At 42.0% G+C, this 16,502-nt stretch overlaps 1 pseudogene; it reads right to left on the reverse strand.

Annotated features, from left to right (window-relative positions):
- Positions 1–1,120: 1,120 nt before the first annotated feature.
- The window catches only part of LOC139163219 (zinc finger protein 208-like), a 32,103-nt pseudogene continuing 16,721 nt past the window's right edge, over positions 1,121–16,502 (reverse strand).

Here is a 16,502-nt window from a genome sequence, read left to right on the forward strand (position 1 = left end):
CTTGGCGCTTGAGGGGTGTCGACTAAGATCTCTCTCGCTACCTGAAGACATAATCTCGACAATACAGGCAGCCCGTCGAGCCTCAACCACCAGAATTTACGGTGCAACATGGACAACATATTTCAATTTCTGTAAATCGAAGAACTTGGATCCGCTTAAGGAATCGTTGGAACAGATTTTATCCTTTCTTCAGGCAGGACTGGATAAAGGACTTGCACCTAATACCCTCCGTCGGCACGTAGCGGCCCTCTCCACGGTAATCCACTTGGACAAGTGGAGATCTCTGTACCACCACCCTTGCATCCGGGACTTCCTCCGTGGTGCAGGGAACCTGAGACCTCAAGTGGTACACAGATACCCTACCTGGGACCTCACGCTAGTGCTACAGGCACTAACAGGCCCTCCATTCGAGCCAATAAAATCAGTTCCACTGCGCTATCTTTCAATAAAGACAGCCTTCTTGATCGCAGTGACGTCAGCCAGAAGGGTATCGGAATTGTCGGCCCTATCGGTGAGACAGGACCTATGTGTTTTCCACCAAAACAGGGTGGTGCTGAGGTTAGATCCAGCATTTTTACCAAAGGTGAACACACCTTTTCACCGGGCTCAGGAAGTCATTCTGCCGGATTTCTATGCGGAAGCCACTGACCCCAACGAGTGCCGTTGGCACAATTTAGATGTCAGACGAGCCCTCGAAATATACATTCACAGGACCCAACATCTTAGGAAATCGGAGGCGATGTTTATCTCCTTCCTGCCGGCTTCCTTGGGTCAGAAGGTGTCTTCCCAAACCATCGGACGTTGGATACGCTCCTGCATAACTGAAGCATATAAGTCCCAATCCCTGCAAGTGCCACAGGGGATTACAGCCCACTCCACAAGGAGCGCGGCTACTTCCGCCGCTTGGAACACTCAAGCGTCGGTCGAGGACATCTGCAGAGCAGCTACGTGGGCATCCCCAACAACGTTTATTAGACACTACCGGCTGGACCTCTTTGCAGCGGCAGAAGCAGACTTTGGCAGGCGGGTCCTCCAGAGTGTTGACAACTCCACTGCTCCCCTGGCCGGACCTGTTCCCTCCCTGTCTCAGTAGCTTGGGTATATCCCATGTTGGACTCTCCTAAGCAGCGCATTGGAGAAGAGCCGTTGTACTCACCTGAACGGTCTTCTCAATGCGCTGCGTGGAGAGTCCAAACCCACCCGGCCTATCGGCTCAGGGTCGCAGTTATTGTTTTTATGTTAATAAAGTTTTATATATATTTATACTACACCTGTCTACGCCTTCGTTTAAAACTGGACCCTAGGGGTCGGTTGGGGGGTGTAGCCAATTTAAATATTTAAATCTTAAACTCAGTCCCTACCAATAAGACTAGAGTATAACCCATGTTGGACTCTCCACGCAGCGCATTGAGAAGACCGTTCAGGTGAGTACAACGGCTCTTCTCTCCTGTGTGAGTTCTCTGATGTATTACGAGGTTGGAATTGAGACTGAAACTTTTCCCACACACAGGACATTCAAACGGTTTCTCTCCTGTGTGAGTTCTCTGATGTCTTACCAGGTCATAATGCTGACTGAAACTTTTCCCATAATCAGGACATTCAAAAGGCTTCTCTCGTTTGTGAGTTCTCTGATGACTTATCAGCTTGGAATTGTGACCGAACCTTTTTCCACACACAGGACATTCAAAGGGTTTCTCTCCTGTGTGAGTTCTCTGATGATTTATCAGGTTGGAATTGTGACTGAACCTTTTCCCACAGTCAGGACATTCAAAGGGTTTCTCTCCTGTGTGAGTTCTCTGATGACTTATCAGGGTGGAATTGAAACTGAAACTTTTCCCACATACAGGACATTCAAAGGGTTTCTCTCCTGTGTGAGTTCTCTGATGATTCCTCAGATGGGAATTCTGACTGAAACATTGCCTACAATCAGGACATTCAAAAGGTTTCTCTCCTGTGTGAGTTGTCTGATGACTTATCAGGTTGTAATTGTTACTGAAACTTTTCCCACAATCAGGACATTCAAAGGGTTTCTCTCCTGTGTGAGTTCTCTGATGACTTATCAGGTTGGAATTCTGACTGAAACTTTTCCCACAATCACGACATTCAAAGGGTTTCTCTCCTGTGTGAGTTCTCTGATGTCTTACCAGGTGGGAATTGAGACTGAAACTTTTCCCACAATCAGGACATTCAAAGGGTTTCTCTCCTGTGTGAGTTCTCTGATGACTTATCAGGTTGGAATTCTGACTGAAACTTTTCCCACAATCACGACATTCAAAGGGTTTCTCTCCTGTGTGAGTTCTCTGATGACTTATCAGGTGGGAATTGAAACTGAAACTTTTCCCACAATCGGGACATTCAAAGGGTTTCTCTCCTGCGTGAGTCCTCAGGTGTCCCATGAAGTGGGAATTTCCAATGAAACGTTTCCCACAATCAGGACAATCATATGGCCTCTCCATGGTGTGAGTCCACTGGTGTATAGCTAAGTTGTTATTTCCACTAAAGCATTTACTACATTGGGAGCATTTGTACTGCTTCTCTCTTTTTGGTCCTTCCATGAACCAAAACTGACTTGTTCTGACCTGAGTTTTTGCCACATTCAGATAATTTTGCTTCTCCGGAGTGGATTCTCCCTTCGCCTGTGGTTTGAAGTCTGCTTTTCTCACAATTTATGGAGTTTTTATGCCACTGATGAGGTAGAAAATATGTCTGATCCCTTATTAACGGGTGCTTTGATTTAAGCCCTTTTCTTTCTACATTACTATCTGCCCTAATGATTATCCAATTTACTTTCTCCTACTCGCTGACTTCCAGATAGTTCTCTCTTTTTGGGGAATGGAAAAACAATCTCCTTAGACCTTTTTGTGTAATACATATTTTCCAGTTTGAAATCACTTCTTCATTTTCTTTTCTTTGTCTTTCATGTACTGAAGACCAATTGTGGTTTTTCTGAAGGAAATAGATATTTTCATTACTGCCTCAATTTGCTTTGCTTTTCAATGTTGCTTGTTATTCTCAGTTTTCCATAGTGCTCTTATTGGCATCCTCTTTGCCTGTAAGATTCAAGTAAAAGGGCAACTTTAATTATTTATAAAATAATTGCATAAGATGTCAAAAAAGGAAAAAAAGCAAACATGATAAAATAATCACCTACGTTAATTGGGACATTTGACTACCATGATCCAAGTTCCATTCTCCATTCTATTATGAAATTCACTTGTTGGTCAGTCACAAATTCTAGCCTTGCAAAGGCTAATCATCAAATAACAGTTATGTGAAAAGGAAAGTACATCCTCTTTGAGTTATGCGATATACATAACACAACGTAGTAGGAATCATCTGGTCCCTTGCTGTTCTTAAAAATGGGTAAAGTAGGATGCTTGCCTGCATAGCTAGAGGTATAAAAAGCAGGAAGAGGGAGATTGTGATCCCGCTGTATACAGCGCTGGTGAGACCACATTTGGAATACAGTGTTCAGTTCTGGAGACCTCACCTGCAAAAAGTATTGATAAAATTGAATGGGTCCAAAGACGGGCTGCAAAAATGCTGGAAGGTCTTAAGGATAAAACCTATCAGGAAAGACTTGATGAACTCAATCTGTATAGTCTGGAGGACAGAAGGGAAAGGGGGGACATGATTGAAACAATTTAATCTGTTAAAGGGTTAAATAAGGTTCGGGAGGGAAGTGTGTTTAATAGGAAAGTGAACACAGAACAAGGGGACACAATCTGAAGTTAGTTGCGGGGAAGATCAAAAGCAACATGAGAAAATATTATTTTACTGAAAGGGTAGTAGATGCTTGGAACAAACTTCCAACAGACTTGGTTGGTAAATCCACAGTAACTGAATTTAAACATGCCAGGAATAAACATATATGCACCCTAAGATAAAATACAGGAAATAGTATAAGGGAATATTAAATGGACCATTAAGTCTTTCCCTTCCGTCAATCTTGTTTCTATGTAAACATATCCTCAGATGAACAACATATGATATATTACACCCATGTCATCATTTTTTTTTATAAAAAGAAAGCTTCTAAGAAGGAGCCCAGCGCTGCTGATCAAGTGTTGCTAATCACACTTGTGACAGACTACCTCAGGATGGTTCTGTGTTCCTGACCATCTTGTTTGCTGTGAATATAAATATTTTATATAAATCTAAATTCCTAACAAACAAGAAGCAGCAGGTGAAGCTAAGCAGAATCACTTCTGATACCTGTACAATTAGCACAGCCCCCACCAAGACTGTGTGTTCTCACCACTTGTCTTCTCTCTATATACCAATGACTGTATCTCTAACAAATTGAACTACAGTGGTACCTCATGATACGAACCCCTCGCCATACGAACAACCCGAGATACGAACCTGGGGTTCGGATATTTTTTGCCTCTTCTTACAAACGTTTTCTGTCTTACGAACCCGCCCCCGCCGCCTGGCTGTCACCTTTTGAAACAGCTGGGGGGGCTTCCCAGCGTCCTCCAGAACCCGAACGCCAAACCCGAACTTCCGGGTTCGGCGTTCAGGAGACCGCTGAGAAGCCTTCCGGCTGTTTTTAAGGTGACAGCTGGGCGGCGGTGCTTCTCGGCGGCCTCCCGAACGGCGAACCCGGAAGTTTGGCAAAAGTTCGGGTTTGGGATGCCGAGAAGCCCCGCCGCCCGTCTGTTGCTTTTTGAAACAGCCGGGGGGCTTCCCAGCATCCTCCTGAACCCAAACGCCAAATCTGAACTTCCGGGTTCGGCGTTCGGGAGGCCGCCGAGAAGCCCCCCCGGCTGTTTCAAAAGGTGACAGCCGAGCGGCGGGGCTTCTCAACCGCCACCCGAATCCAAACTTTCGCCGAACTTCCGGGTTCGGCATTGGGAGAACGCTGAGAAGCGCCCAGCTGTTTCAATTGAAACAGCCGGGCGGCGGCGCTTTTTTGCGTTGTTTTTTTTGTTGCACACATTAATTCAGTTTTCATTGTTTCCTATGGGAAACAATGTTTCGCCTTACAAACTTTTTGCCTTACGAACCTCCCCCGGGAACCAATTAGGTTCGTAAGACGAGGTATTACTGTATTTAAGTTTACAGATGATACAGAAGAACAGGAACTGGGTATGTCTAGTTTAATGAAAAGAAGGACCAGGGGGAGACATGATAGCAGTGTTCCAATATTTCAGGGGTTGCCATAAAGAAGAAGGAATCCACCTATTCACCAAAGTACCTGAGGGTACAACAAGAAGCAATGGATGGAAACTAAACAATGAGAGAAGTAACTTAGAACTAAGGAGAAATTTCCTGACAGTTAGAACAATTAATCAGTGGAACAGCTTGCCTCCAGAAGTTGTGAATACTCCAACACTGGAAGTTTTTAAGAAGATGTTGGATAAACTCTACACTACTATCATGAAGTAGTGTAAGGTTTCCTGCCTAAGCAAGGGGTTGGACTAGAAGACCTCTAAGGTCACTTCCATTGTATTATTATTATTATTATTATTATTATTATTATTATTATCTACAACTACTACTACTACTACTACAGTGATTGGTCTCATTCGAGACAATGATGAATCCGCATCCAGACTGGAAGTTGAACAACTAACCTTGTGATGGGACCAGAACAATCTGGAACTGAACACACTCAAAACCATAGAAATGGTGGTAGACTTTAAGAGACACTCTCCCCTACTTCCACCTCTTACAATAGTAGACAATGCAGTACCAACAGTAGAGACCTTCCACCAACAGGTTCTACCATATTGCAAGATCTAAAATAGACAAGCACAACAAAGAATGTTCTTTCTGCATTAACTCGGAAAACTCAAAACGCCTCAAGGAGCTGCTGATACAGTTCTACAGAGGAATTATTGAGGAATTACTGGGTCTGTCTCTGCACCTCTATAACTGTCTGGTTTGGTTCTGCCATCACTGACCTATATAATCGAACATCTCAAAAAGTCCCCTATAGTTTTGAGTTTTTTTTAAAACAAAGTGCTAAGTTACTCACAGTTGAACCTGGTTTATATATGGATGGGGCACAAATAGGAAATACTGTGCTTGTTGGCTAGACACAGAAATTTTTTTAAAAAAACTCAGAGCAGATGAAGATCAATCCATTGCCAAGAAAAAAAATGCAGGTCCATTACAAAATAAGAGAGTTGGAAGGGAGGTCTCTAGTCCAATCGCTGCCCAAGCAGACTTTATATCATTCCTGATGAATTGCTCTCCAGTCTCTTCTTTAAATCCTTCGCCTCATAGAGTATGAATTAGAAGTAAAACCCGAGACTTATTTATTGGGAATAATTAGAGGTCAACATGAAAAGGCTAATTATTGTTTAATAATACATATACTAAGTGGGCTCAATTGGTTTTTGCTCAAAACTGGAAGAAAGAAAACGCACCATCAGAGGATTTACTAATTAGGAAAATATTTGAATGTGCAAAATGGAGTAAACTTACTTTAGAGTTACAGAATTAACAGGATAAAGAATACTGTACTGTGTGGGGTAAATCCTATAATTGGATTGATGGGGAAAAAAAGGAAATACTGTAGAATGACTGTAAATTTAAAGAAAATGGAGAAACCGAAGATGCAGGAATGTAATTATAAATATGTTTTTCATATTTGATGCTTTTGTTACACGTTGCTTTTCTTTTTGTTGTTCTGTTGTTTTTGTTTTAAAATAAATAAATAAATAATTTAAAAAAAATAAATCCTGCAACTCACAACTCTTTGAGGCACGCTGTTTCCAAGGAATTTACCTAAACTTGAAGGAAACTTTTTAAAATCTGACCACCAGCCTGGAACACCAGTGGACTGAAAATATGGAAAGGGAAGGGACATGTAGCAGCAGCTGATATGCTTTAGCCTAGTTGCTTCTCTGCTTCCACATCATGGAGGAAAACAAACAACACTACTTGCTCCCAGCCTCTCCTCAACTCACCTTCCAGATGCCGTTTCAACACGAGCAGAAAAACTACTCTGCACACCTCTTCCTCCCGCGAGTGATCCGATCCGGAAGAAGTTCCCCTCTTCCCATCCTTTCTAGCAATGCGCTACTCGGTGGTTTTAACTCTTTTAAGTTCAACTACGGTATGTAGGTCTATTAAGGACTTTTTAGCCACTGATATGTTTTATTTTATTTTATTCATTTTTTAATTTATTTTGTTCAATACACAATACATATAGAAGAGACTAGACATGTAGTAATATATATAAAGAAAAGGGTAGAAGAAAATATATAAAAATAGAGGAGAAGATATACGAAAGGAAGAAAATATATATGATATATGAGATGAAGGAGAGACAATTGGACAGGGGACGAAAGGCACACTAGTGCACTTATGTACGCCCCTTACTGACCTCTTAGGAACGTGGAGAGGTCAATCGTGGATAGTCTAAGGGAGAAATATCGGGGGTTAGGGGTTGACACTATTGAGTCCGATAATGAGTTCCATGCTTCGACAACTCGATTGCTAAAGTCATATTTTTTACAGTCAACTTTGGAGTGGTTAATATTAAGTTTGAATCTGTTGCGTTCTCTTGTGTTGTTGCGATTGAAGCTGAAGTAGTCATTGACAGGCAGGACGTTGCAGCATATGTGACTGCAATCTCCCAATAGGGGGCAAAAGAATGTGCTTATGTTTTCACTGATTAAATGCTATCAAGTCATTTTCGACTCCTAAATAGCATCTGAAAGTTAGCTATGTGCTGAGCCCTAAATGTTTATGAAGTTCTTACAAAATTACATAGAATTGGTAGAGAGCAGTTCTCCAAGCCAGGAGACCCTGTAACGTTCCAGACAAATGGCAGTCCAATCTCTTTAAAACAACAGCAACAATTGAGCACCCACAACTTCTAGAGGCAAAGAATTTCCACTTATTCTCACTGGAAGGAAATTTCCCCTTTATTCTAAGTTGGGTGTCTTTTTGATAAGTCACCCTCTGTTAATTCTTGTCCTGCTCTCAGGTGCATTGGACAATAGGTCCCCTCCCATTTTCCTTTTTTCCACTCTTTTTTCTGTGTTAACCTCCCCTGGTCTCCGGAGAGGAGCGGCATACAAGTCAAACAAACAAGCAAAGAAACAAACAAATTTTAAAAAATGTTTGTTTAGTCAAGTATGTATTGGTAATATACAAAGATATGACTGTAAAAAATACGACTAAAATAAAATAAAATAAAATAATAAAATAAAATGGCAAAAAGGCCCAAGAGAAACTTTAAAAATAAAATAACATTAATAAAATAAAATAAAATAAAATGGTGGAAGGTCTTAAGCACAAAATGTATCAGGAAAGACTTAATGAACTCAATCTGATGGACTAGATGGACCATGAGGTCTTTTTCTGCCGTCAGTCTTCTATGTTTCAAATAAAATAATAAAATAAAATAAAATAAAATAAATAAATAAAATAATAAAAATAAAATAAATAAAATAAAATAAAATATAAAATAAAATAATGGGCTCTGCCAAGTCTCATAAAAATCCAGCTGGTAACCGCTGCCAGATCCTTCAGGGTCACAACTGCCTTGTAGAGGCAGTGAAGGAAGGAGAAGTGCAAATTCCTTGTTAGGACCAAAGCAAGATCTCCCCAACTGACATAGGACACAGCTGCCATTGCTGGCAGTCATGTGGCTGGGACAATCGGGAATCAAGATTGTGCAGGAGTGGTGTAGGTTTATTATCAATAGCTGCCAAGAATGTTGAATGCCTGTCTGGCTGATATAACCAAGCCTCATTGAAGAACTTTGTGGGAAAGGTTGTTGAGAAAGTGGTACAGCACAGAAACCGCTTTGGTCACACTGGTGGATGATCTCTGTTGGGCCCAGGATAGGGGTCACTCCTCTATCCTGGTGCTATGTGACCTCTCAGCAGCATTCAATACCATTGACCATTCTATTCTTTTGCAACGATTAATTTCCGTTCACAATTCAAAGTGTTGGTTATGACCTATAAAGCCCTTCATGGCATCGGACCAGAATATCTCCAAGACCGCCTTCTGTCGCACGAATCCCAGCGACCGATTAGGTCCCACAGAGTTGGCCTTCTCCGAGTCCCAGCGACTAAACAATGTCACCTGGCGGGGCCCAGGGGAAGAGCCTTCTCTGTGGCGGCCCTGACCCTCTGGAATCAACTCCCTCCGGAGATTAGGATTGCCCCCACCCTCCTTGCCTTTTGCAAACTCCTTAAAACCCACCTCTGCTGTCAGGCATGGGGGAATTGATTCCCCTGGGCCGTTTCCGTTTTATGTATGGTTTGTCTGAGATGTATGACTGTTTTTTATATTAAGGGGTTTTAAATTGTTTTTACCTATTGGATTTGTACTGTTTTCTTGTTGTGAGACGTTCCAAGTTTCGGAGAGGGGCGTCATACAAATCTAAATAATAATAATAATAATAATAATAATAATAATAATAATAATAATAATAGAATAATGATAGATTGTATCCTAATATAGATGTGTATTGTAATGGGAATTTCCTAAGTTGATTGAACATAATAATAATTTGTTGGAAAAATCAAGGGGCTATTGGATCAAACTTTGGACACTTGACAAGTTAGTTATGATGGTGGCCATGTCCCAGGGTTATGTGAGCATCTTTTGGGATGTTCAAGCATCTGCAGGGATTCACTTAACGACTGTGGCAAGAAAGGTGGTAAAGTGAGGCAGAACTCACTGAATAACCGTCTTACTCAGGAGATAGAAACGTTGGCCTCATTTTTTCATTTACTGACCGTTCAAAGTTGCAACGGCCCTGAAAAAAGTGACTTATGGCCCTTTTTAACACTTAGCACCTTCGCAGCAGTCCGATGATCGGAGGATCAAAACTTTGCTGCCGTTTCATTTTTATGACCGTTGCTGTGTGTCCCGAGGCCCTTTTGTTTCTAACCGATCCACGGCCAGGCATGGAAATGTGCCACTCAGACATTATACTTTTCTGCTCACACCGAAAAAAAATTAGAGGGAACACTGGTCCTCCTAGACCCACAGCTAAGATTTATTTATTTATTTATTGGATTTGTATGCTGCCCCTCTCCGTAGACTCGGGGCGGCTAACAACAATGATTACACTAACATCTAGCAGCTGTGAATAGGAGGACCTTTGTACTGGTTCGTCTGCTGCACCAATTGCAACCTCACTTGGATCAGGGTCTCAGCACAGTCACTCATTATTTATTATTATATTAATATCTCCAGGACCGCCTTCTGCCGCATGAATCCCAGCGACCGGTTAGCTCCCACGGAGTTGGCCTTCTCTGGGTCCCGTCGACTAAACAATGTCATTTGGCGGGTCCCAGGGGAAGAGCCTTCTCTGTGGTGGCCCCGACCCTCTGGAACCAGCTCCCCCCTGAGATTAGAACTGCCCCCACCCTCCTTGCCTTTCGTAAACTCCTTAAAACCCACCTCTGCCGTCAGGCATTGGGGAATTGAGACATCTCCCCCGGTCCTATGCAATTCATGTATGGTATTTTTGTGTGTATGTCTGCTTTGATAATGGGTTTTTTTAAAATGTTTTTAAATTATTAGATTTGTCTTGAATCGTTTTATTGTTCTTGTGAGCCACCCCGAGCCTACGGAGAGGGGCGGCATACAAATCTAATAAATAAATAATAATTATTTATTAGATTTGTATGCTGCCCCTCTCCGCAGATTCGGGGCGGCTTATCACCTCATGATTGGATTATTGCAGTGCCCTCTACATGGGGCTAGAAACATAGAAACATAGAAGTCTGACGGCAGAAAAAGACCTCATGGTCCAGCTAGTCTGCCCTTATACTATTTCCTGTATTTTAGGATGGATATATGTTTATCCGCGGCATGTTTAAATTCAGTTACTGTGGATTTATCTACCACGTCTGCTGGAAGTTTGTTCCAAGGATCTACTACTCTTTCAGTAAAATAATATTTTCTCATGTTGCTTTTGATCTTTCCCCCAACTAACTTCAGATTGTGTCCCCTTGTTCTTGTGTTCACTTTCCTATTAAAAACACTTCCCTCCTGGACCTTATTTAACCCTTTAACATATTTAAATGTTTCGATCATGTCCCCCCTTTTCCTTCTGTCCTCCAGACTATACAGATTGAGTTCATTAAGTCTTTCCTGATACGTTTTATGCTTAAGACCTTCCACCATTCTTATAGCCCGTCTTTGGACCCGTTCAATTTTGTCAATATCTTTTTGTAGGTGAGGTCTCCAGAACTGAACACAGTATTCCAGATGTGGTCTCACCAGCACTATATACAGTGGGATCATAATAGAAACATTCAGGGCTACCCCTGAAGAGTGTTTGGAGACTACAATTGGCCAGAATGCAGCCACATGAGTGGTTGTGGGTGCACCTAGGTACACTGACATTACACCAATCCATCGCAAGCTGCACTGGCTCCCTACTGGTCTCCGGGCTCAATTCAAGGTGTTGGTTATTACCTTTAAAGCCCTACAGGGCTCAGGGCCAGGTTATCTTCAAGACTGCCTTCTACCTCATAGTTCCCAGCAACTGGTAAGATCACAGAGAATTGGTCTTTCCAGGTCCCGTCAGCTTTCCAGGTCTCGTCGGCTGGCGAGCCAGCAGGGAAGGGCCTTCTTTGTGGCTGCCCCAGTTCTCTGGAGCCAACTAACGCCTGAGATCTGTCCCCATTCTATTGCCCTTCTGAAAAGCATTGAAGACCTGGATTTTCTTTTCTTTTTTAAAAAAATATTTTTTATTAAATTGCAAAGACAGACAAAACATACATTACATGTAACATTTAGTGGAGCAACAATCGCTCCTCTCAAAGTAGAAGTCATCTTTATATTTTTAATAAGTAAAAAAAGAAAAAAACCCTAACTTTATCATTAATTTTAAAATACTCGAATATATCAATTGTAAGGTAATAAGTAAAAAACACATCTAAAACATTTAAAAATATATAGAAATTTTAAAATTATAACTTGAAATAAACTATGAAGAAAGAAAAAAAAAGAAAAATGGTAGAAGAGGAAAGAAGGAGTTTATCTTTATATTGTTAATAATCACTATCTAATACAATACAGTGATCCCCCGGGTATTGCGATCCCGATCATTGCGAAACGGCTATATGGCGATTTTTCAACCCGGAAGTAAAAACACCATCTGCGCATGCATGCCCTTTTTTCTATGGGCACGCATGCGTAGATGGCGCCGGGCAGATCAGCTGCTGGGCGGCTTCCCTGGGTCTTCCCCCTCTTGCTGGCGGGAGGGCGAGCAGCGGGCATCAGCGAGGAGTTTCCCCACCGCCCACGCAAATTCCTCGCTGCCGCTCGCCCGCCCTTCGCCCGCCCACGCCGTTCGCTCGCCTGAAGCCAATTCGCTTCAGGACTCAGCTGGGAAGTGGCGCGAGCGAATGGCGTGGGCGGGCGAAGGGCGGGCGAGCGGCAGCAAGGAGTTTGCATGGGCGGTGGGGAAACCCCAATGTTCGGCTCCTCGCTGCTGCGGCGGAAGTAAAAACACCATCTGCGCATGCGCAGATGGTGTTTTTACTTCCGCAGCGCTACTTCGCGAAAAACCAATCATTGCGAGGGGTCCTGGAACGGAACCCTCGCAATAATCGGGGGACCACTGTATAACTACTAAGTACAAATATGTTTAAAATAATGTAAAAATAAGGTTATCTCTGTTTCTTTGCATCCCACCAGATATATACCTTTTGCCAAACCTCATAAAATTCTGATTCTTCTTCATTTTTCAACCTTCTTGTCATCATGTCAAGCTCAGAGCATTCTAAGACTTTCTTAAATATATCCGTTTCTTTTGGGGTCTCAAGGTTTCCATTTTTGAGCAAAAGCTATCCTAGCTGCTACTAAAATGTGGATTATTAAATAATATACGTCTTTATTGCATTTCTTATTTGAAATGCCTAATAAAAAGAAGAGCTGGATTTTCTGACAGGCTTGGGGGCGTTAACCTTGCAATTTGCAAAGTCCGGCATGAATGCTATGCATTCATGTGATTTTTAACTGTATTTTATTCTTTTGTGAGGTTTTAAACTGTATTTCCTATATATCCTGTTGTAAGCTGCCCAGAGTCCTTCAGGAGGTGGGCGGCATGGAAATACAATAAATTAAATTAAATTGAATTAAATTCAAATAGTCAATTTCTAACCGAATGTGATATGAAAAAAATGAAATCAAACCCTTCTATAACTCATTAACTATTCCCTTGTGTGGATTTCCTGATGGGCAATGAAGAAATGCTTGAGAATTATCCACAGACAAGACATTTAAATGATTTATCTCCAGTGTGAGTCGTCCAGTGCCTCATTAGGTGAAAATTTTTAATGAAACATTTCCCCACATTGTGGACATTCATAAGGTTTCTCTCCGATGTTGAGTCCTCTGGTATTTCACCAGGTTCAAATTCTGAAAGAAACTTTTGCCACAATCAACACATGCAAATGGTTTCTCTCCTATGTGAATTTTATGGTGTTTGATCAGATAGGAATTCTGACGGAAATATTCCCAAAATCAGGATACTGAACGGGTTTCTCTTGTATGAGTTCTCTCTTGAGTCACCAGGTCAGAATTCTGACTGAAATAATTCACACTTTCAGGATATTCCAAGAGTTTCTCTCCTGTGTGTTGTGTCCCCCCCCCCCCCGATGTTTCACTAGGTCAGAACCATAACTGAAACTATCACACTCTAGACACTAATGTATTTTTTCTCCTTTCTGAGTCCTCTGGTGTATCATCAGATTGAAATTCTTACTGAAAATTTCCCACAATCAAGACATTCATATGGTTTCTCTCTTGTGTAAGTCCTCTGGTGTTTTGCCAGGTGAAAATTCTGACTGAACTGTTTCCCAAAATCAACACATGCAAATGATTTCTCTCCTGTGTGAGTCCTCCGATGTCTTACCAAGTTGGAATTGTGACTGAAACTTTTCCCACAATCAGGACATTAAAAGGGTTTCTCTCCTGTGTGAGCTCTCTGGTGTTCCAACAGATGGGAATTCTGATTAAAATGTCTCCCACTAACAGGACATTCAAACGGTTTCTCTTTTGTATGAGTCCTCTGGTGTATCAGCAAGCTGCAGTACCATCTGAAACTTTTCCCACAATCAGGACATTCAAAGGGTTTCTCTCCTGTGTGAGCTCTCTGGTGGTTCACCAGGTCATAATGCTGACTGAAACTTTTCCCACAATCAGGACATTCAAAGGGTTTCTCTCCTGTGTGAGCTCTCTGGTGGTTCACCAGGTCATAATGCTGACTGAAACCTTTCCCACTATCAGGACATTCAAAGGGTTTCTCTCCTGTGTGAGCTCTCTGATGGTTCACCAGGTCATAATGTTGATTGAAACTTTTCCCACAATCAAGACATTCAAAGGGTTTCTCTCCTGTGTGAGTCCTCCGATGTCTTACCAAGTTGGAATTGTGACTGAAACTTTTCCCATAATCAGAACATTCAAAGGGTTTCTCTCCTGTGTGAGTTCTCTGATGACTTATCAGGTTGGAATTGTGACTGAACCTTTTCCCACAATCAGGACATTCAAAGCATTTCTCTCCTGTGTGAGTTCTCTGATGATTCCTCAGATAGGAATTCTGACTGAAACATTGGCTACAATCAGGACATTCAAAGGGTTTCTCTCCTGTGTGAGTTCTCTGATGTCTTAAAAGGTGGGAATTGCGACTGAAACATTTCCCACAATCAGGACATTCAAAGGGTTTCTCTCCTGTGTGAGCTCTCTGATGGTTCACCAGGTCATAATGTTGATTGAAACTTTTCCCACAATCAGGACATTCAAAGGGTTTCTCTCCTGTGTGAGTCCTCCGATCTCTTACCAAGTTGGAATTGTGACTGAAACTTTTCCCATAATCAGAACATTCAAATGGTTTCTCTCCTGTGAGTCCTCCGATGTCTTACCAAGTTGGAATTGTGACTGAAACTTTTCCCACAATCAGAACATTCAAAGGGTTTCTCTCCTGTGTGAGTTCTCTGATGACTTATCAGGTTGGAATTGTGACTGAACCTTTTCCCACAATCAGGACATTCAAAGCATTTCTCTCCTGTGTGAGTTCTCTGATGATTCCTCAGATCGGAATTCTGACTGAAACATTGGCTACAATCAGGACATTCAAAGGGTTTCTCTCCTGTGTGAGTTCTCTGATGTCTTAAAAGGTGGGACTTGCGACTGAAACATTTCCCACAATCAGGACATTCAAAGGGTTTCTCTCCTGTGTGAGTTCTCTGATGTCTTAAAAGGTGGGAATTGCGACTGAAACTTTTCCCACAATCAGGACATTCAAAGGGTTTCTCTCCTGTGTGAGTTCTCTGATGTATTACCAGGTTGGAATTGCGACTGAAACTTTTCCCACAATCAGGACATTCAAAGGGTTTCTCTCCTGTGTGAGTTCTCTGATGTATTACCAGGTTGGAATTGAGACTGAAACTTTTCCCACACACAGGACATTCAAACGGTTTCTCTCCTGTGTGAGTTCTCTGATGTCTTACCAGGTCATAATGCTGACTGAAACTTTTCCCATAATCAGGACATTCAAAAGGCTTCTCTCGTTTGTGAGTTCTCTGATGACTTATCAGCTTGGAATTGTGACCGAACCTTTTTCCACACACAGGACATTCAAAGGGTTTCTCTCCTGTGTGAGTTCTCTGATGATTTATCAGGTTGGAATTGTGACTGAACCTTTTCCCACAATCAGGACATTCAAAGCATTTCTCTCCTGTGTGAGTTCTCTGATGATTCCTCAGATAGGAATTCTGACTGAAACATTGGCTACAATCAGGACATTCAAAGGGTTTCTCTCCTGTGTGAGTTCTCTGATGATTTATCAGGTTGGAATTGTGACTGAACCTTTTCCCACAGTCAGGACATTCAAAGGGTTTCTCTCCTGTGTGAGTTGTCTGATGACTTATCAGGGTGGAATTGAAACTGAAACTTTTCCCACAATCAGGACATTCAAAGGGTTTCTCTCCTGTGTGAGTTCTCTGATGACTTATCAGGTTGGAATTCTGACTGAAACTTTTCCCACAATCACGACATTCAAAGGGTTTCTCTCCTGTGTGAGTTCTCTGATGTCTTACCAGGTGGGAATTGAGACTGAAACTTTTCCCACAATCAGGACATTCAAAGGGTTTCTCTCCTGTGTGAGTTCTCTGATGACTTATCAGGTTGGAATTGTTACTGAAACTTTTCCCACAATCAGGACATTCAAAGGGTTTCTCTCCTGTGTGAGTTCTCTGATGACTTATCAGGTGGGAATTGAAACTGAAACTTTTCCCACAATCAGGACATTCAAAGGGTTTCTCTCCTGTGTGAGTCCTCAGGTGTCCCATGAAGTGGGAATTTCCAATGAAACGTTTCCCACAATCAGGACAATCATATGGCCTCTCCATGGTGTGAGTCCACTGGTGTATAGCTAAGTTGTTATTTCCACTAAAGCATTTACTACATTGGGAGCATTTGTACTGCTTCTCTCTTTTTGGTCCTTCCATGAACCAAAACTGACTTGTTCTGACCTGAGTTTTTGCCACATTCAGATAATTTTGCTT

This window comes from Erythrolamprus reginae, chromosome 2, assembly GCF_031021105.1.
Source record: "Erythrolamprus reginae isolate rEryReg1 chromosome 2, rEryReg1.hap1, whole genome shotgun sequence".
In the NCBI taxonomy this organism is placed as follows: Eukaryota; Metazoa; Chordata; class Lepidosauria; order Squamata; family Dipsadidae; genus Erythrolamprus; species Erythrolamprus reginae.